The sequence below is a fragment of the Giraffa tippelskirchi genome, chromosome 1 (genome assembly GCF_054371585.1).
Source record: "Giraffa tippelskirchi isolate mGirTip1 chromosome 1, T2T-mGirTip1v1.2.pri, whole genome shotgun sequence".
In the NCBI taxonomy this organism is placed as follows: Eukaryota; Metazoa; Chordata; class Mammalia; order Artiodactyla; family Giraffidae; genus Giraffa; species Giraffa tippelskirchi.
Genome location: NC_137275.1, coordinates 146413553 through 146435380, shown reverse-complemented (window position 1 = coordinate 146435380; position 21828 = coordinate 146413553). Strand labels below are relative to the sequence as shown.

The 21828-nt window shown below is 39.1% G+C and overlaps 1 protein-coding gene across 2 annotated transcripts in view; it reads left to right on the top strand.

The window, feature by feature from the left end:
- The window catches only part of SH3GL2 (SH3 domain containing GRB2 like 2, endophilin A1), a 392098-nt gene that overhangs the window by 343475 nt on the left and 26795 nt on the right, over window positions 1-21828 (top strand). The window contains exon 12 of one of the 2 annotated variants that reach the window (XR_014056490.1): window positions 12565-12941. The exons of the other annotated variant lie outside the window; for it this stretch is intronic. The gene's annotated coding sequence lies outside the window, so the exon portion shown is untranslated. Of the gene's footprint in view, window positions 1-12564; window positions 12942-21828 lie in introns of those variants that run through there. 2 annotated transcript variants of the gene reach the window in all.

Sequence of the window (21828 nt, the reverse complement as noted above, 5' to 3'; positions counted from 1 at the left end):
ATGCATTTGGTAATGTTTTTTTCATAATGTGAGAATTTTGTGCTATTTGGGTCATACAATTTAAGGCAAGAAATTGAGCCTCTGAAAGATTAGATCTCGAAGTATACTTTTATTGAAAAAAAAGCATTTCCCTTTCACTAGTTAAAAAAAAAAAATCTGTGTTGATGAAGCCATTCTTGCCCCTCACTCATGCAGTGACCCTTTTTGCCCAAATGGGTGATTTGCCCCCAGATAAAATGATGTAACAGTTTTTTTCTCCATTAAGGAGCATAAAGTAAAAACTGGGATGAATCTCATATGCTTTAAAACTCATTTCTTAATGCTTTCCAGTATAGAACACTTTTCTGTGCACCCTTGCAATGTCTCCAGTTACAGTATTCCTTTTTAGAACCCCTGGGAAAACCAGGTTTACTTAGAGACTGGAAAACCAGTCTTGCACACTTATGGATCCATGTTTTTATTCTCAATCAAGAATCATGGTGAATTCTCAGCAGCAGACATATATACAGGGAATAAACATTGTTCACTCTTTAAAAAGCTCTCTGAAGTATCAAATGTTAACATGAAATTCATGGGAGCAAGAAGGCAACTCCAGCACCCTAAATGCTTTTGGCTTATTCTGTTCCCCCAACTCCTGCCAGGCCCTTGATCCCTGAGGTTTAAACAGAGGCCTGTGACCTCAGACTTGAACTTTGGGGAAATTGTCCCCACCCACATATAAAGAGCATCTATGAGCAGAACATGAGGATTTGATTAGGAAATGTGTTCAGGAGGTTGGACAGCTACATACCAAGAAATATACTCTTATTCTTACATAGTGTATAAAACTAGTGAACAGTTTAGGGTTGGTTAAGAAATATTGCAATTCTATAGCATAGAATATGGACTCCTCAAAAGGTAAACTAGTGTTATTTATAGCACTAGAGTCTAACTTAAAATTTAAATGTATTTAAGAGCAGAATCAGGCAAATGTCCATTTTATGTTTCATAAAGATCACAATTATAAACCAGGTAACAATCTTTTATTTATAAATGTCAAGATGAACTTCACAGACTATACCCTTTTCGGAGCTCTAATAAAACTGGAATATTTTCATAATACCAACAAGGAACAATGTAACTATGAAACTACATTCTTATATTCTGTCCAGAGTATTTACTCTGAGCATCCAGTTTCCTAAAATTCCCTCAGATCCTTGTATGATGCATGCTTCTAGTCAAGTAACTCCTAACTCTTATAATGGAGGATAACATAAAATATGAAACAATATGGCAATGATTGTGAAAGAAAAGAGGCCCGTTTAGACATTAATTTTAAAAATACACCAAAAAACCTTAAAGGTAGCTGATAATATTGGTGACAGTTTGCTAAATACAACACATAAGCTCCTGCTTCAAGATTAACTTTATTTAGGAAGGCTTGGCATTTGGTCCTTTGTAAACTTTAGATGATGCTAGTCTGAAGTGATAAAGAAAATTCTTTTGCCTAGAGGTTCCTGAGAGATTGGGGCCTTTAAGATAGATTTGTCAGTGCAACTCTGAACCCACAAGTATGGGGAAGAAAAGCGTTAGGAGTAGTGGGGACACTGTTGCTACATAATAGTTCTTTCAAAGGCATTGGAAGTTTAACTATAACTCATTGTACTCTTCATACATAATTTAGCCACTAATTGTTTGGTAATTGATGTTCTTAAAATCAACAGTAAGATACATTTCAACAGTCTTCCCTCTGACAGTAAAGAAAGCCCTTCGTTTCAATTAGTAGGGGTTAGTGATTTTGGAAACTTGACCCTCTGGATAGGAATATCAAGGAAAAGAGTGAGACCTCTATTATGGAAGGTTGCCAGTGTGTATGTCACAACTCCTTACATTGTGCATATCACATGCGTCACATTCTTTTGGAATGAGGTGGAACATCGGCACAATTTAATAAAATGCTTGGGCGTAATTGAGTGAAGACTTGTTTCAAACACATTAGATTGGTTTGCAGAAAATCCTCCTCTCTGATATTTCTAGATTTCTACTTATTTATAAGCTTTGTTTACTTGTAAGTTTTTTTTTTTTTTTGCACCCTTTCCTATTTTAGCTGAATTAAAAACAACAACATTACTTCTTTGGGAAATGCAATATGCTCCACTGAGTCCCTGTAGGAATACAGAAACTGTTCTTAGTAGTGGGGTGGGGAGATGCATCAGCTGGGACTTTGGATACTCATGTTTTTAAGCAGACATTCTCTTCATTTTAAGTGGCCCTATGATTAATGTTAATGATTAATGGACTTCCCTGGTGGCTCAGATGGTAAAGTGTCTGTCTACAATGCGGGAGACCCGGGTTCAATCCCTGGGTGGGTAAGATCTCCTGGAGAAAGAAATGGCAACCCACTCCAGTATTCTTGCCTGGAAAATCCCATGGACAGCAGAGCCTGGTAGGCTACGGTCCATGGAGTCGCAAAGAGTCGGACACGACTGAGCAACTTCACTTTCACTTTCACATGATTAATGTACCAGTAGAAAGTAAAGGTGTTTTCAAAATTGTATACACATTCAATGAATCATCCTCTATGCATCGTGGACATGTACCTTTAAGTCTCAGGAAAGACCTGGAAATTACTTGATTTCATCCGCAGTATGTACACTTGTTAGTCCTGAAGGGTCTGCTCAAGTTCAGTTCAGATCTTTAATTGCCTGTTTTTTTCTACTTTCATTGTTATTAACACATTTCCCTTCTTCCTTTTGCTGTGTTGTTTTTGCTTTTCTTTTATTCCTTTCACCTTCCCTCTAAAGGAGAGTCTTGCTGGCTGTGTATCCCATGAGCCATAAATCCTCTCGTTGGCCTGCTCAAATATCCTGCTCACTCCCCTCTTCAATATTTCAGACCCTTCCCCAGCATTCTCTTGGTCTGTGGAGCACTTGGCTTATTGGAGAGGAAGGCAAGATGTGCGTCTCTTTCTTTTGGAGGTAAACTGAGAACAATCTTACAGAAAATCACTCTTCCTCTCCACCTCTTCATTGTCATTTGTGAGCACCTCCTTTCCAAAAGCAAAAATAATAGCCCCTAACTCTTGAGAAACCTGTATGCAGGTCAGGAAGCAACAGTTAGAATTGGACATTGAACAACAGACTGGTTCCAAATAGGAAAATGAGTACGTCAAGGCTGTATATTGTCACCCTGCTGATTTAACTTATATGCAGAGTACATCATGGGAAACGCTGGGCTGGAAGAAGCACAAGCTGGAATCAAGATTGCCGGGAGAAATATCAATAACCTCAGATATGCAGATGACACCACCCTTATGGCAGAAAGTGAAGAGGAACTAAAAAGCCTCTTGATGAAAGTGAGAGAGTGAAAAAGTTGGCTTAAACTCAACATTCAGGAAACTAAGATCATGGCATCTGGTCCCATCACTTCATGGGAAATAGATGGAGAAACAGTGGAAACAGTGGCAGACTTTATTTTTGGGGGCTCCAGAATCACTGCTGATGGTGACTGCAGCCATGAAATTAAAAGACGTTTACTCCTTGGAAGGAAAGTTATGACCAACCTAGACAGTATATTAAAAAACAGAGACATTACTTTGCCAACAAAGGTCTGTCTAGTCAAGGCTATGGTTTTTCCAGTAGTCATGTATGGATGTGAGAGTTGGACAGTGAAGAAAGCTGAGCACCAAAGAATTGATGCTTTTGAACTCTGGTGTTGGAGAAGACTCTTGAGAGTCCCTTGGACTGCAAGAAGATACAACCAGTCCATCGTAAAGGAGATCAGTCCTGGGTGTTCATTGAAAGGACTGATGTTGAAGCTACAACTCCAATACTTTGGGCACCTCATGCGAAGAGTTGACTCATTGGAAAAGACCCTGATGCTGGGAAGGATTAGGGGCAGGAGAAGAAGGGGACGACAGAGGATGAGATGGCTGGATGGCATCACCGACTCGATGGACATGGGTTTGGGTAGACTCCGGGAGTTGGTGATGGACAGGGAGGCCTGGCGTGCTCTGATTCATGGGGTCACAAAGAGTCGGACACAACTGAATGACTGAACTGAACTGAACCTGGCAGGTACACTGCCTTCTAAGTTGAGATCACCAGAGTTTTTGAATTCAGTGTTAATATGGCAAAGCAATCCTTTTTTATCCTCCCAGTTTTATTGAGATGTAATCAACAGACAGCACTGTATAAAATTTAAGGTGTATAGCATAATGATTTGACTTACATATATCATGAACTGATTACCACAAGTTTGGTGAACATTCATCATCTCATACAGATACAAAATTGAAAAAAGAAAATATTTTTCCCTTGTGATGAGAACTCTTAGGATTTACTCTCTCAAGAGCATTCCTCTATAACATATAGCAGTGTTCACTGTAGTTCTCATATGTTGTCCGTTACATTTCTAGGACTTTCTAAATGTATTCCAAACATGTAGGCACATTAACAAGATTAAGTTAGGTGCCTCTGAGAGAGAGTGAAGAGACATCATTCAAGGGTGTCAGATGGTAACTTTACTGATACCTGCTTCAAGAAACAGAGAGCTGTTTCCTTCTTCCCTGTATTCCCAGGCAAGAAAATATTCCCAAGAATTGGGGTGGGGCTGGAGTCAGAGGCATGCTGTTACTAGAGCTCTGGGGTCTCTTTATCCATGCTCAGGGCGGGGAGCAACAGGGCACTCGGGTGTCACATTATGGTTTGCCTGTGTTTAGCTATGTGTCCATTACAACAAGCTGGGGGTTCTCTGTTGGCCAACTTTCCTGATTCTGGAGTAGAGTCCCAGGAAGTTATCAAGACACCAGGGAGAGAGAAACTTTCCCATGGTCCAGTGGTGAAGACTCCAATGCAGGGAGCACGGACCCCTGGTCAGGAAACTAAGGTCCAGTGTGCCTCAGGGTGGTACCAAAAAATTAAAAAATAAAAAAAAGTAAAAAGGCCTTTCTAAAAAATATTAGTTAAAGACACCAGGGAGGGAACTGTTCCTTGATTCATTTAAGCAGATGACTCTGTGGTCAGCCTCAGTGACATCTGGGCACCTTGAATGCAGAGTGGAAGAAGCGAGAAGGCCACCAGACTGTGTGGGCCACGTGGACCTGGGTGACAACTAGCATGGAGGGATGAGTTGAGGATCAGATGTTCCCACTCTCCCCCAGTACAAAGACCTCCCTTACTGTGTTGGCACAAGTTGCTGGAATTATGAGAGCCTGAGAAAGAAATTAAATTTTGTTAAATAAAAAGTTTTAAAAATATATATATTTTTAGAATGTCTTAGAAGAAGAAAAGATATATACTTACTGCATTCATGTGTTTGGCATTTTGTTGCAGTTTAACATTAGTGACTTTAATTTATAAAAGTAATAAATCCTTAACAACAACAAATAATAATTATAACAATTTTACTAAATAAATTATATATTCATTATCAAATTTTTATTATACTTCATTATAAAATAATAAATAACAACATAATTTTATTATAAAATACTTTATTAAATAAATCAAATATTTATTAAAAGCAATAACTAATATAAAATAATAATGAGAAAAAGAAACAAAGAAAAAAGCAACAAATCTTACCAAGTACCATCCCTTAGAAAGAACCTATACTGACAGCTGGTAAACCACAGTCTGGACACATCTCTTTGGGTAATCAGAGGTATTTTATTAAAATGTGATCACACTGTATGTATGTAATGGGGCTTCCCTGGTGGCCCAGACAGTAAAGAATCTGCCTGCAATGCATGAGACCCAGGTTTGATCCCTTGGTCAGGAAGATCCCTGGGAGGGGGGTATGGCAACCCACTCTAGTATTCTTGTCTGGAGAATCCCCAAGGACAGAGGAGCCTGTCAGGCTACAGTCCATGGGGTCACGAAGAGTCAGACACAACTGAGTAACTAAGCACACACTACTGCAGCTGCTAGGATCAACTTGACTTTAACACAGGAAAAATGGTACTGAAGCAAAACTAAAGGAATTGCTATACTTCACACAACTGTTTCTTTACCATTAAGACATACTAACTTGCATAAAATTCCTTAAAAGTAAAAGGAGAAAATGAGGCCTAAATAATTGCATTTGATTTGATAAAATATCAACTGATTCCTTGATAGAAAAGATGAGATTGGTGTTTTTGTACTTTTTTCCACTCTACTGCCCTCAAATTTAAATTCTGACCTCAGTGACTCTGGGCTTGGCCATGTGACCTACTTTGGCCTGTGAACTGTGATGGAGCCTGACTTATGCCTCTTCTAAGCAAAAGGATTTAATTCAAATGTGTGTTTTGGCCTGAGACATCTGGCTTTAGCCCTCCGAAATGCAAACAGCATGTTCAGAAGAGGGGTTGGTCCTTCGGTCTGGTTTCAGCAAGGAGAAAACACGTGGCAATGGACCCCGCTGATTCACAGTCCTTATCTAATGTGAGCAAGATACACATGTTTGCCAGTAGGATATGGAGTTTGTTTGTTACAGCATCAAAAATAGTAACTACATTTTTAAAAGTTTATGTATTTATATTCTGCAGTATAAACAAGAATTTTCCAGTTGTTTAGTGTTAGCTTTGTATTAAAATGGATTTTGTGTTTAGTACCAATTCTTTTGCTTAAGCCACCTCCATTTCTGAATGATTTGTTTTGATTCATCTCTTGATGAGTAGATTTCATCATAACACACATTTTTCTAAAAGAGCTCAAGATTGCTATATATTTTGGGCTTTTTCAAGTTTGTGAATACCTTCTTATGGCCCTTGTCTACTGGAATACCAGCTTAACTAGGTATGATGTTGTCACCCATTTTCTTTCGCAACAGTGTGTAGAGATTCTTTTTCCCATATCCTTGTGTGTGTGCTCAGTCGCTTCAGTTGTGTTTGACTCTTTGTGACCCTCTGGACTATAGCCCACCAGGCTCCTCTGTCCATGGGATTTTCCAGGCAAGAATACTGGAATGGGTTGCTGTGCCCTCCTCCAGGGAATCTGCCTGACGCCGGGATCAAACCTCTGTCTCTTGTGTCTCCTGCATTGGCAGGTGGGTTCTTTGCTACTAGCAGCACCTAGGTGGGGCGGGGGGGCCCAACACTTATTTGTTGTGTTTTTGACAATAGCCATTATGACAGATGTGAAGTAATATCTCATTGTGGTTTTAATTTGCATTTCCCTGATGATTAAAGATGATTTCATCCACTGTTAAAGATGATTAGTGATGTTGAGCATCTTTTCATGTGTCTGTTGGCCATCTTCATGTCTTCTTTGGAATTTAAAAAAAGTTGTAGTAAAATATACATAACAAAATTTACCCTTTTAGTGATTTTTGAGTGTGAAGTTTCTTGACATTAAGTACATTCACGTTGTTGTACTACCATAACCACTATCCAATGCCAGAACTGTTTTCACCTTGCAGAACTAAAACTCTCCACCCTTTAAACAATAGCTCCTCATCCCCTGTTTCGCCCGCCCCACCCCTTGCAACCACCATTCTACTTGATCTCTAGGAATCTGACCACTCCAGGTGTCTCATACAAGTGAAATCATACAACATTTGTCCTTTTGTGACCGGTTTATTTCACTTAGAGTAATGTTTTCAAGGTTCATCCATATTGTAGCATGTGTCAGAATTACCTTCCTTTCTTAAGGCTGAGTTGTATTCATTTGTATGGCTATACCACATTTTATTTATCCACTTATTTGTTGATGGACACTTATGTCCACTTTTGGCTATTGTGAATAATGCTGCTGTGAACACAGGTTCACAAATATCTGTTCAAGTCCCTGCTTTCAATTATTTTGGGTATACACTCAGAATTATATGATAATTACCATATGGATCATATGATAATTCTTTTTTCTTAAGTTTTTGAGAAGCAGTAATACATTTTCCATACCCCCTGCCCAGTTTCACATTTCCACCATCAATTCACAAAGATTCCAATTTCTCGACGTCCTCACCAACACTTGGTTTTTAGGTTTGTTTTGCTTGTTTGTTTTATAATAGCTATCCTTATGTGTAGAAGGATCATTCCTTGATCTATTCTCTACATACACCATCTCTTCTCTATTTCCTATAATCTTTTTATTATTCTCATCTATATTCTTTGTGATTAATTCAGGTCTTTCAAATTAATGAATTCAGCTATATCAATTCTTTTCTTTGCTATTACATACTTATTAGATATATTATGCACTTGTATTGATAATTTGCTAGTTTCTTTAGCTTTGCATCATGCATTTTCAATTCATTCTGTCTTTTTCTGATCTTCCTTTATTGAATGCAGATATTTTAAAAATGTTATATCTCAAAACATTTTCCAGGAGTATCATTCTGTTCTTTGAGATATATATTCTTTGAGACCAGGTTCATCATATCTTTTGCCTGCTCTTTTCCTTTGTTTTCTTTCCTTTTTTTTTCCTTGTACCATGTTGGTGTAGTTGCCATGCCACTTCTCGTCTTGTTTATGTTTAATGTGTAAGACAAGAGGCATCTCTAACCAGTCTTCTCTTTGCTCTGAGAGATTATGAGTACATGCTCCTTGCTATGCTTCCTCCTTTACCTCAGTCTACCTTTTTTCTCTCAGCTTTAGTCTGAGGGATAAACATAGATTTCTGTCCATTTATCTGTAGCCTGAAAGCATCGCAGCAGGGATGGAGGAAGACATTAGCTGGGGGCTGGATACAGTCTTTGTCGAAGGACCTTATTTCTGTCTGCTTTAAGCGTCCATTAAATGTCATGTAACATGGCCCATTTCTTCAGGAATACAATCCACTTCCATTGCTTTGGGTTTTTTCTCCCAATCAGCGTCTTTTCCCTTTGACTCGGATCCCTCAGGCTTATAGGAGTTTCTACCCTTTAATACTTTCCCCTGGGCTGCCTACTGTCTCTCATAACCTGTCTCCATTCAAATTGGAAAGTATTTTGTCAATTCTTCTTTCTGTAGTATTGAGTTGGCCAAAAATTTCATTTGGATTTTTCCATAAAATATTACAGGAAAACCTGAAGATGTTTTGAGGCAACCCAATATAATTTTTAGAAGGGTGGGTTTAGAAAGCAATCCACAAAGAAATCTTTTGTTGTCTTTCTTTGACCGACATTTTCTTACCATTCATGTCATGAAGCTTAATGTCTTTTTTGTGTGTTTTATTTAATTTTTTAACTGAAGTATAATTAACATATAACATTATATTAGTTTCAAGTGTACAACTTAATTACTTGATGTTTATATACATTGCAAAATGATCACCATAACAAGTCTAGCTAACATCAATCCCCATAGATAGTTTAAAAATATGTTTTCTTCTTGCAATAAAGACTTTTAAGATCTATTCTTTTAGCAACTTTCAAATGTGCAATATGGTATATTAACTATAGTCACCATGCTGTACTTTATATCCCCATGGTTTTTTCATGCTTTTTTTTTAGGTACCACAAGAAGAAACAGTAGTGAGGATTTGTCTTTTCCTGAAATCCAACATTATCTTTTGAATTTCTGCTCCAGGGCTATGAAGAGCCTTACCTGCTTATAAAAAGAAACAAAGCTTGTCGTTCTTTGACATCAAGGGGATGTTTTTTAGAACTTTTGGCAGCTCCACTGACCTTACAATTTTCACTTACAGTGAATTTCAGAGACTCTCAGAACCTTTCTACCAAGGGATCATGAGAGGGCCATGTCTTTTTTATTTCACATGTTGACCTCTTGGGTTTGATGTGGATTTTGAGACGGCCTCTTTGCCTTGCTGACATCTGAAACCCTGATTTTTCCTTCTATTGATGGGAAGAGTTGAAGACAAGGTGAGGTCAGGAGGAAATCCAGCCTGAGGAGCTTAGTAGGTGGTTGACGATGTCACTGGCTGAGGAATGGGGCAGCTGCCCCCGGGGGTGGGGTGGTCAGCAGGGAGGGGCTGTAGGAGGGCATTGTTAGGCTCTGCTTCCCCAGGAAGTGGGGACAAGCTAGATTCTTTGCAGCCCATGTTCTGTTTTACTTCCCAACTTCCTGCTCCTTTCACATCTCCCTCTGCTGCTTTTGCCCTCTGTTCCTGCCTGCTTCCATCCTGCTCAGTACAGGCCCAACTCCAGGAGGAGTTTTGACATAGCAGTGTACACTGCAGAAATAGGATATATCTCTTTTGAACATCTTGGCGTCGTCACATTCATGTTATTAGATATTCATTTTTATCAATTATTTTAAGCACTTGACAAACTTTGTCTTTGTCTCTGAAATGATTCATTATGTTTGGATCTGTATGTCTTTGTTCAGTCTTTAAGTCATATCCAACTCTTTCCAACCCTATGACTACAGCATGCCAGGCTTCCCTGTCCTTCACTATCTGAGTTTGCTCAGACTCATGTCCATTGAGTCAGTGATGCCATCCAACCATCTCATCCTCTGTTATCCCCTTGTCCTCCTGCCTTCAATCTTTCCCAGCATCAGGGTCTTTGCCAATGAGTTGGCTCTTCGCATCAGGTGTCCAAAGTACTGGAGCTTCAGCTTCAGCATCAGTCCTTCTGGTGAATATTCAAGGTTGATTTCCTTTAGGATTGACTGGTTTGATCTCCTTGCAGTCCAAGGGACTCTCAAGAGTCTTCTCCAGCACCACAATTTGAAAGCATCAATTCTTCGGCGCTCAGCCTTCTTTATGGTCCAACTCTCAAGAAAATAATGAAATGCTTTTGATTCACAGAAGAGCCCATTCACTTACAATTAAAATCTCACGAATACCAAAGAGCATCAGAGTGTTCACACTGATTCAGAAAGAAATGTTAGAATAACTTTTCTGATCTGTGAGAAAAATTATACTCTGCCTGAGTGATCTGCCATGTCTGAATTATCTTTAACTTTTGGGGTCACAAATTACTAAATTTTGAATGTGCTGGAAAAGATTCAGAGTCCTCAGAATTCAGATAGAGCCCTGGGAAAGAGGACAATCTCTGGTCCCACATGGCTTGCTCTGCTGGCTCTGGCTGGGGCTTGCAAGGTGGGTGCCCATCAGATCTGGCCCTCTGGGACTGCCTTTCAGAGTTCCCTTCATCACTTCATGGGACTGCAGTTGGAGACTTTCCCCTGGATGACCTGGGTGACTGAACAGGCAATATTGTATTTGTTTTTCTCTGAAAACATTGATTCTGCCAAGAACTTGAATTTCAATAGCATTCTTGACTCTTTGTGATAGGGGCCTAGAAGTCCCTGATTGGTGCTTGGGACCAGGAAGAAGAAGGGCCTTGTGCATCTAGCCACTCACCTGTCCTCTTAGAATTCAGTTGTTTTCTTAGAATTCTTCCAGGCATATCTAGTGGCCTCGTTAGGTTTTCATGGACTACCCAGTCATGCATTTGGTATCTGAGACTCCTTTCTCTTAAAAAACAGTTCTGTGTCTTGCCAGATGCTGTCAGCAAGATTATGAGTCTGAATTAATGATTCCTGAAAAAAAATTCCATATTCTCTTAGTACCTACCACCAGTAAGGAGCTCATCCCACCATGGGTGATATTTCTAAACAGATATATTTTATTTGAGAGGATGGAGATAGAATAAGGTCAAGGCCTGAAGTCTAGACCCATTCTCCCTATGATTCAAATAACTTTATTATTTTAGTAAAATATCCCAATAAGTAGGGTTGTGTGAGGATTAATTTAAAATAACTTATACAGAGCACATAACAGTTCCTGACACATAATAAGAGTTCAATAATAAAAATAAGCAACGGTTCTTGGAAAGCCACTGTAAAAGATACACGTCTGTAAACCCACATATGTTTGAACAAGTTAGCTGACATGAAACATGTGTGAAACATTTCCTCAGCCTACCACACAGGCTTGTATTTTTTAACAATTCATAGGAAATAAATATAATAATATATATGGAATAAAATATTATATATGGAATAAAATATATTCACATATAGGATAAAACACATCATATATTAATATGAATAAATGAAAACAATCTGCTTTTCCTAATCAGTTTAAATATTATAGCTGGTTTGTGGAGCTCTGTTTATGTACCAGGTATTACACAAAGCACTTTGCAAAGGTGAGCTCATTTAGTGGTACATCAACAGTGGGTATTACTGTTATTCCTGCTTTATAGATGAGGCAACAGGCTCATGTTTGTGTGTGTGTGTGTGTGTGTGTTGCTTTAAGTATCTTGCCTGTGCTCACAGATCTACTAATTGAACAAGGCTGGATTTGAACCTAAGTGTGTCAGAGTCCTGAAGACAGGATCCTGCATCTCCAAGCAATACTCTTTCTCTTGCTAGCTATTTATTTGCTGAACTAGTCTCTAGACTGCCACTCACAACCTCTACACTTCTCCAAGGAGATTTGATGTTGACTTTAAGTGTTTGTTTTTTCCTTAATGAACATTTGAAAGAACATTTTTATTGAATGCTTACTATGTGGCAGATATTTTGTTAATTACTTTACAATAGATTTTCTTAATTGTTCCTGTGGGCTTTCCTGGATCCTACCTGTAGCCCCAGCTTACTTCTTCAGCTTCCAATCTTTTTTTTTTTTTTAAATCTTATTTGTTTTTTTAAGTCTTGTTTGTTCCTCTTAACAACTCTGCGAGGTAACAACTGATATTCTCCTTTTGCAGAATGTCCAGGAGATGAAATCATGCAACTCTTCCCTAGCAGGCCAGAACTGATCAAGAGTCTAAAGTCCTTCATCTTTCTACTTCACCAAACCCATGCCCACACAACCATCACCCACCACTCAGAAACCTTTCCCCTGTGCAGCAAGCTGGTCAGCTCCAAGGAGGAGGCCTCCCCAGCATCCTGGTCATGGATGTGCTGAAGTTGATAGAAGGGGAAGAGGACCAACCAATGAGTCAGTGGCTTGGCTCTGATGGGAAGCCTCCCTTTGACCTGCTGCTCCAGCCCAGCCCTATGGAGATGATGAGGGCCTGACAGCCTCACAGCTGGAGGTGTGGTCGGCCTGCAGGGATCTGATTGATGATGTTTGTCACAGTTCTAACTCTGGGTGTTATTATTTTAGCACTTCATCTATTTCTCTTTAGATGGTTGGTGGTGAAGATTTTCATCGTTGTCTTTTGGTTAACCTCAAAGAAGGAGGAAGTTAACAAGCACCAAACATGTTTGGAAGGATTTCAACCCCAATTAAGTGCATACTGTAGCATGATTTGATTTGTGGGAGAGGCATAATAAGGAATTCAGAGTAAATCCATATCTAACATGACACCAGGAACTAAATTTAGATGCTTCACATCATGGAATGTGTGGTTGCCCACCCAGGAACACAGCTATCTCTGAAAATTCCTATAGGATGCTTGTGCTGGCTGACTCTCCAGATGTTCATTGATATCCCATAGGTTTTTTTTCCTGTTGAACCATGGGAGTGGGCATCACCATTTGGGTCCCCTCTCTGCATATTTGCTAAGAGAGTTATAAGAAGATCTGCCATTAATTCCTTGATAGAGAAGTGCTCCCTCAGTACCATATAAGCCCTCCATTGCAGCATACCCTCATTTCTGCCTGGACCTGGGAGGTCCACACAGACCTGGACTCTGGGCACCTAAGACTCACTAGTTAGAGAGGTGTATGTCCATTCTAGTTGTTCTGTTTACAGACCCAGTGGTTTCTTGATTTTCTCCCTCTCCCACAGTGAGCTTTTTCCTTACTATTAACCAAAAGGAAATGGCAGACTCAGCAGCTTTGGAAGAGCTCATTTCCTGCCCCTCCATTTAGTTCCACTGAACCAGGCAGGGTTTTTGGAGAGGTCATAGCTCTGTCAGCACTCTTGGTGGAACTCTTACCTGCTCGTCATTCATTTTCTCTCATTTGTTGGTTTATCACTCTAGTCAATTTTCAAGGTGCTTTTCACCCCTCTCTGTCTTCTTACTGAGGATGAGATACGGGTTTTCTAAAACTTCCTACTAGTTACTATAAAAAATCATTTTCAAATTTTGTTTCATCCTATAAGTCTTCAGAGTCATTGTCCTTTTCCTTATTTATTTTTTTGCCTAATGTTTTAAATAGGCCTAATGTTAGTTTTTCACTTTTCTTATTTTTAAAGAATGGAAGATACAGTATTTTTCATAGAGTCTGTGGTTTGTCTTCGATCTCATTCTTCATATGAGCAGCTGAAGAGCATGTTCACAATCACAGCTTCAAGACCCCCCTCAAACCCTAGACTGAGAAGTCTCAAGGGCTCCTGTTAAACTGACATTTCATTTCACCTCACTCCCGCCTCCTAACACTGACCCTGATGGAAATCCTAAAAGGCTGTCACTTCTGCATGTGCCCTTACTGCTTCTGGAAAGCAGTGCTGCCTGTTGTGATTTAGAGAATTATACTTTCCATGCATTTGCTGGGAATGCCTATATCTGACTAAATATAGGAGAGAAAGTGTTGGGCTAGGATGAGAGGTAGATGAGGATGGCACAAGTCTCCAGAGAACATCACCACATAGAGAGAAGGCCCCTGTTATCCAGTTAGTAGTCTCTGGCATGTCTGAGCCAGGGATCACATACTGAGAAGGTCAGGGACTACTTCCCTCCTCCCATCTGTTTTCAGTGTGGTAGAGGGAAGTTTGCTCTATTTCTGTGGTTATAGCATCAGGCGTCATGGTTTGTGGTTTTAATCCCATTTTGCCAGTCTTGCAGTTAATGGAAGTTGGTCCTAGATTCTGAAAATAGGTTATTTAGTTCCAGTTTTGGTGGTGGCATAAGTTTGCATTTTTTTCTGTGTCTTTATAGGTATTTTGTTGAACTGATTAGAGAGGTTGAATAAGAGCCTCTAAGCCAGACAGCATTTTAAATCCAATTTTCTCCTAATCTCCATTTCTTAAAAGTCAAAAAGCCCTTTAGTCCAAAATATGGCTATGTTGATATTCTTGTAGATAATGCATCACTTAGCTGACAGTAAAGAAAGGTCTATTCAGCTGCGATGAGCTCGCTAAGGCAGGGAGGCTTCTAATTGAGGAACAGGTTTCCTGTAACACAGTTTCTCATTGTTTGGGGAGGCTGCATTGACAGAAAGAGTACATTGATGAAACCATCTGATCTTTCAGCCCATTCACCTTATGTAGAGAGATCCTGTAAATTCTAACGATCCAATAGCAGAGCTTAGAAATACCTGAATGTAAAAGCCACACAACCCTGAGAGCAGATTGTGAGCTTGTGTCCTCCCTGCTCAGGGGTCAATTACTGAGGGCTGCCGACCAGTTTTTCTGACTCCCCTGAGGGCCAGCCCTGCAGCTCACTTCAAGATGTGTGCCCAGCCTCTTTGACTTCACTGCCACGGGACACACGTCCCACGGCGGGATGGGAAAAGGAGTGCCTTCCTCCAGTCACAGGGATGTTGACAGAGCTGAGTCTCTGCTGCATGGGAACAGAGTGCGGACAAATGTTTGGCACTGGAGCAAGGCTTAGGCTCCAACATTTGAGCTGCTAAAGCCCGGCACAGTTGTGCAGCCAAAACTGCAGAGTCCAAGTAGCTCCCTTTACAAAACCTGCAGTGAAAAAGCATCAGTCTAGACTCCGTCTGATGGAATGTCCTACACACTAGTGATGTCCTGTTAGGGTGTCAGGATGCGTTCGGTTGGATGGAACAGAAGACACGTGTGAGAGGGTTTCCTCCCACCATCCTTCTCCTTCACCAGCACTCAAGGGCTCTGAGCCAAGTCCTCTGTAGTCTTAGTAGAATGGCTGAGAGGCAGGATCAAATAAAAAGTATAGAATGTATTTTTTTTTTTTTTTTGGTTCACATACTTTGTTGTTGTTGTTGAAGTATAGTTGATTTACAATGTTTTGTTAGATTCTGGTGTTCAGCAAAGTGATTCAATTCCATATACACACACAGATATATATTCTTTTTCAGATTCCTTTCTATTATAGGTTATTATGTGCTGTGTTGTGCTTAGTCACTCAGTTGTGTCTGACTCTTTGCAACCCTATGGACTGTAACCCCACAGGCTCCTCTGTCCATGGAGATTCTCCAGCAAGAATACGGGAGTGGTTGCCATGCCCTCCTCCAGGGGATCTTCCCAACCCAGGGATCAAACCCAGGTCTTCTGCATTGCAGGCAGATTTTTTTCCATCTGAGCCACCAAGGAAGCCCATACATTATTATAAGATATTATATATAATTCCCTATGCTGTACAATAGGATCTTGTTATTACTTTATATAGAGTAATGTGTATCTGTTTGGATTTTTATGTTTGTGAGTCGTTTTCTGTTCTATAAATGATTCATTTGTATAGTTTAGATTCCAGAATAAGTGATATCATATATTTGTCTTTCTCTGTCTGACTGACTTCATTTAGTATGCTAGTTTCGAGGCCCATCCACGTTGCTGCAAGTGACATTATTTCATTCTTTTCTATTGCTGAATAGTATTCCATTGTGTAAATATTCCCATTCTTCTTTATCCATTCATCTGTTGATGGACACTTAGGTTGCTTCCATGTCTTGGCTATTATTAATAGTGCTGCTATGAACATTGCGGTGCATATGTCCTTTCAAATTAAAATTTTCTCCAGATATATGTCCAGAATTGGGATTGCTAGATCATATGGTAGCTCTATTTTAAGTGTTTTAAGGAACCTCCATAATGTTCTCCATAGTGGCTGTACCAGTTCACATTCCCTCAAACAGTGTAGAAGCGTTCCTTTTCCCCACATCCTCTCAAGCATTTATTATTTGAAGAGATTTTGATGACAGTCATCCTGACTGGTGTGAGGTGATACCTCGGTGTAGTTTTGATTTGCGTTTCTCTGATAATTAGCACACACTAGTAAAGTAACGCTTAAAATTCTCCAAGCCAGACTTCAGCAATACGTGAACCGTGAACTTCTAGATGTTTAACTGGTTTTAGAAAAGGCAGAGGAACCAGAGATCAAATTGCCAACATCTGATGGATCATCGAAAAAGCAAGAGAGTGCCAGAAAAACATCTATTTCTGCTTCACTGACTATGCCAAAGCCTTTGACTGTGTGGATCAGAATAAACTGTGGAAAATTCTGAAAGAGATGGGAATACCAGACCACCTGACCTGCCTCTTGAGAAACCTGTATGCAGGTCAGGAAGCAACAGTTAGAACTGGACATGGAACAACAGACTGGTTCCAAATAAGAAAAGGAGTACGTCAAGGCTGTATATTGTCACCCTGCTTATTTAACTTATATGCAGAGTACATCATGAGAAATGCTGGCCCGGACAAAGCACAAGCTGGAATCAAGATTGCCGGGAGAAATACCAATAACCGCAGATATGCAGATGACACCAACCTTATGGCAGAAAGTGAAGAAGAACTAAAGAGCCTCTTGATGAAAGTGAAAGTGAAGAGTGAAAAAGTTGGCTTAAAGCTCAACATTGAGAAAACTAAGATCATGGCATCTGGTCCCATCACTTCATGGCAGATAGATGGGGAAACAGTGGAAACAGTGGCTGACTTTATTTTTCTGGGCTCCAAAATCACTGCAGATGGTGACTGTAGCCATGAAATTAAAAGACGCTTACTCCTTGGAAGGAAAGTTATGACCAACCTAGACAGCATATTAAAAAGCAGAGACATTACTTTGCCAACAAAGGTCCATCTAGTCAAGGCTATGATTTTTCCAGTGGTCATGTATGGGTGTGAGAGTTGGAAGGTGAAGAAAGCTGAGCACCACAGAATTGATGCTTTTGAACTGTGGTGTTGGAGAAGACTCTTGAGAGTCCCTTGGACTGCAAGAAGATCCAACCAGTCCATCCTAAAGGAGATCAGTCCTGGGTGTTCATTGGAAGGACTCATGTTGAAGCTGAAACTCCAATACTTTGGCCACCTCATGCGAAGAGTTGACTCATTGGAAAAGACTCTGATGCTGGGGAAGATTGAGGGCAGGAGGAGAAGGGGATGACAGAGGATGAGATGGTTGGATGGCATCACCGACTCGATGGACATGGGTTTGGGTGGACTTAGGGAGTTAGTGATGGACAGGGAGGCCTTGCGTGCTGTGGTTCATGGGTCGCAAAGAGTCAGACATGACTGAGCGACTGAACTGAACTGAATAATTAGCAATGTTGAGCATTCACATACCTATTGGCCATCTGTGTCTCTCCTTTGGAGAAATGTCAATTTAGAATTTTTGCCCGTTTTATATTGGGTTGTTTGTTTCTTTGATATTGAGCTGTATGAGCTGTTTATATATTTTGGAAATTAAACCCTGTCAGTCTCATGGTTTGCAAATATTTTCTCTTATTCCATAGGTTGTCCTTTCCTTTTGTTTATAGTTCCCTTTGCTCTTTGAAATCTTGTAAGTTTTATTAGTTTCCTTTTTTTTTTTTAAGTTTTGCTTTTACTTCTTTTGTCTTGGAAGACTGACTTAAGAAAATGTTGCTATGACATATGTCAGAGAATATTTTGCCTGTGTTTTCATTTAGGAGGTTTATTATATCCTGTCTTATATTTAAATCTTTAAGCCATTTCAAGATTATTTTTGTGTATGATGTGAGGAAGTGTTCTAACTTCAAAGATTTACATGTAGGTGTCCCTATTTCCCAACTCTACTTGCTGATGAGACTCTCTTTTCTTCATTGTATATCTTGCTTGAAGATTGTAGAAGATTAATTGACCTTAGGTGTATGGGTTTATTTCTGGATTCTCTATTCTATTCCATTGCTCTATATGTCTGTTTTTATGCCAATATCTTGTCATTTTGGTTACTGAACCTTTGTAGTATTGTCTGAAGTCTGAGGAAATTATGCTTCCAGCTGTTTTTTCCCCCTCAGGATTGCTCTGCCAATTCTAGGTCTTCTGTGGTGCCATTAAATTTTGGAATTATTTGTTCTAGTTCTGTGAAAAATGTTGTGAATAATTTGATAGGGATAACACTAAATCTGTAGATTGCTTTGGGTTCTATGAACATTTAAACAATATTAATTCTTCTTTAAGAGCATGGGATATATTTTCCATTTCTCTGAATCATCTTCAATTTCTTTTATGAAGCAAGTCAGAAAGAAAAACACCAATACAGTATATTAACGCATATATATGGAATTTAGAAAGATGGTAATGATGACCCTATATGTGAGATAGCAAAAGAGACACAGATATAAAAAACAGACTTTTGGACTCTGTAGGAGAAGGTGAGGGTGGGATGATTTGAGAGAATAGCATTTAAACATGTATATTATCATACGTGAAATAGATCACCAGTCCAGGTTCGATGCATGAGATAGGGTGCTCAGGGCTGGTGCACTGGGATGACCCTGAGGAATGGGATGGGGAGGGAGGTGGGAGGGGGTTCAGGATGGGGGACACATGTACACCCATGGCTGATTCATGTCAACGTATGGCAAAAGCCACTACAATATTGTAAAGTAATTAGCCTTCAATTAAAATAAATACAGTAAAAAAAAAATTTCACCTCATTGGCCAGGTTTAATTCCTAAGTTATGAAGTGTTTTGTTTGTTTTTTTGATGTGATTTTAAAGGGATTTATTTTTACTTTCTCTTTCTGACAACTAAGTGTTATTGTAAAGAAATGCAATATATTTCTGTATGTTAATCTTATATCATGCTATGTTACTTAACTTGTTTTCAGTTCTAGTAGTTTTTGTGTGGAGTTTTTAGGGTTTTCTATACATAGTATGTTATCTGCTTATAATGACAATTTTGCCTCTTCTGTTCCAATTTAGATATCCTTTATTTCTTTTTCTTATCTGATTTCTGTGGCTAGGGACTTCCACTTATTGGAAGTCCTGTGTTAAGTAGAAGTGGTGAGAGTGGGCATTCTCGTGTCATTTCAGATTTTAGTTGAAAGACTTTCAGTTTTCATGGTTCAGTATTATGTAGACTGTGAGTCTGTCATAAATAGCTTTTATTATACTAAGGTATATGCCCTCTGTCCTCATTTTGGTAAGAGTTTTTCTCATACATGGGTATTGAATTTTATCAAATGCTTTTTCTACATCTATTGAGATGATCATGTGGCTTTTGTCTTTTCTTTTGTTGATACTGTATATCACATTGATTGATTTGCAAATGTTGAACCATCCTTGTGACCCTGGGATAAATTCAACTTGATCAGGGTATATGATTATGGTTCTTTTTAAGTATTCTTGGATTCAGTTTGCTGATATTTTATTGAGAATTTTTGCATCTATGTTCATCAAAGATATTGGCCTGTAATTTTCTTTATTGGTAGTGTCTTTGTCTAGTTTTGGTAACAAGGTGATGGTGGCCTCATAGAATGACTTTGAGAGTGTTCCTTCCTCTTTAGTTTTTAGGAAGAGTTTGAGAAGGATCAGTGTAAGTTCTTCTTTGTATGTTTGGTAGAAATCCCCAGTGAAGTCATCCGATCTTGAACTTTTGTTTGCATGGAGTTTTAAATTATAGATTTGATTTCATTCCTAGTGATCAGTCTGTTCAAATTATCTATTTCTTCCTGATTCAGTTTTGGTGGGCTGTATGTTTCTAGAAACGTGTTCATTTCTTCTAGATTGTTAAATTTGTTGGTATATAATCATTCGTAGTATTCTCTTATTGTTTTTTTATATTTCTGCAGTAATGGTATCAACCAACAATTTCTCTTTTTTCATTTCTTATTTAATTTGTGTCCTTTATCTTTTCTTCCTGTTGGACCTGGCCAGAAGTTTGTCAATTTTGTTTATTTTTTCAAAAAACAAGCTCTTGGTTTTATTGATTTTTTTTCTATTTTTTAATCTCTAGTTTATTTATTTCCTCCTTGATCTTTATTGTTTTCTTCTATTCACTTTAGGTGTTGTTTGTTCTTCTTTTTCTAATTCTTTTAGGTGGTAGGTTAGATTGTTTATTGAGATTTTTCTTGACTTTTGAGAAAGGCCTGTATCACTATGAATTTCCCCTTTAGGACCGCTTTAGCTGTATCTCATAGACTTTACATGGTTGTTAAAATGCCTTTAAAATCTTTTAGCTGAGGCCATAGACTGACTTTTAACTGCATTAAAGTAAGTAGGTCTTGGAGTTGTGTTAATGAGAAGTTGGTAGTCATCTGTCTGTTCACTGGTACACCATCATCTACCCAACTCTCAATAGAGAATGAGAGAATGCTAATTAGGCCCTGTCAGGGTTGACATTGAGACTGTGTGACCAATTACTAAAACAGTGTGCTCACAAAAATCGTTGGTAACAGCTAGTATGTGTGTGATGGTTTCTGTACATGCATAAGGATTCTAAAAGAACAGCACACACTGTTATTCACTCTGGTTTCCAAGTTTGTGAACTAAGTTTTTCAGTTCTCTATATTTTTTGTCATATATATTTTATGCCTCCTCTGCATTGAGAAAGAGAAAGAAAAGAGAAAACCTACAGTCAAATCATATTCTTGAGTTTAATTTAGCTAGGACTGTTTCACCAAGAACACCTTCCTTGAAAGATCTTTAGCCTCCAACCATCTTTCTAGAGGCTAAACCCTGTGTTGACAGTAGAGAAAAGAGGTCAAGAGTCCTATCTTGTCCACATTATCCCTGACTTGAGGCAACCTAGTTACATCAGGTTGGTTCTGGAATTTTCCCTGATGTTATTTGAATTTCTCTGGTGACACTTAGCCTACTGGTTGGTCTCAAAATGAGGTCATGCTTCAAAAGTCAGAGTTTTCTGTGGTAACAAACAGCCTCAAAATCTCAATCACTTACCCCAATTATTTCTCGCAGTTCTGCAAGTCAGCTATAGCTCTGATGGCTTAACTGGGCTCAGCTAGAATTGCCTCTAGGCTACAAGCTGGGTTCCCATCCATTCCATGTATCTTCTCATCCCACCAGCTATGGCATATTGTCCTTATGACAGAGGGTGGAGGATCAGGAGGGGTAAAAGAAAACACCTCTGCTTGAAGCCTTGGCTCTGAACTGGCACAACAGCACTTCCACTCATATTCCAT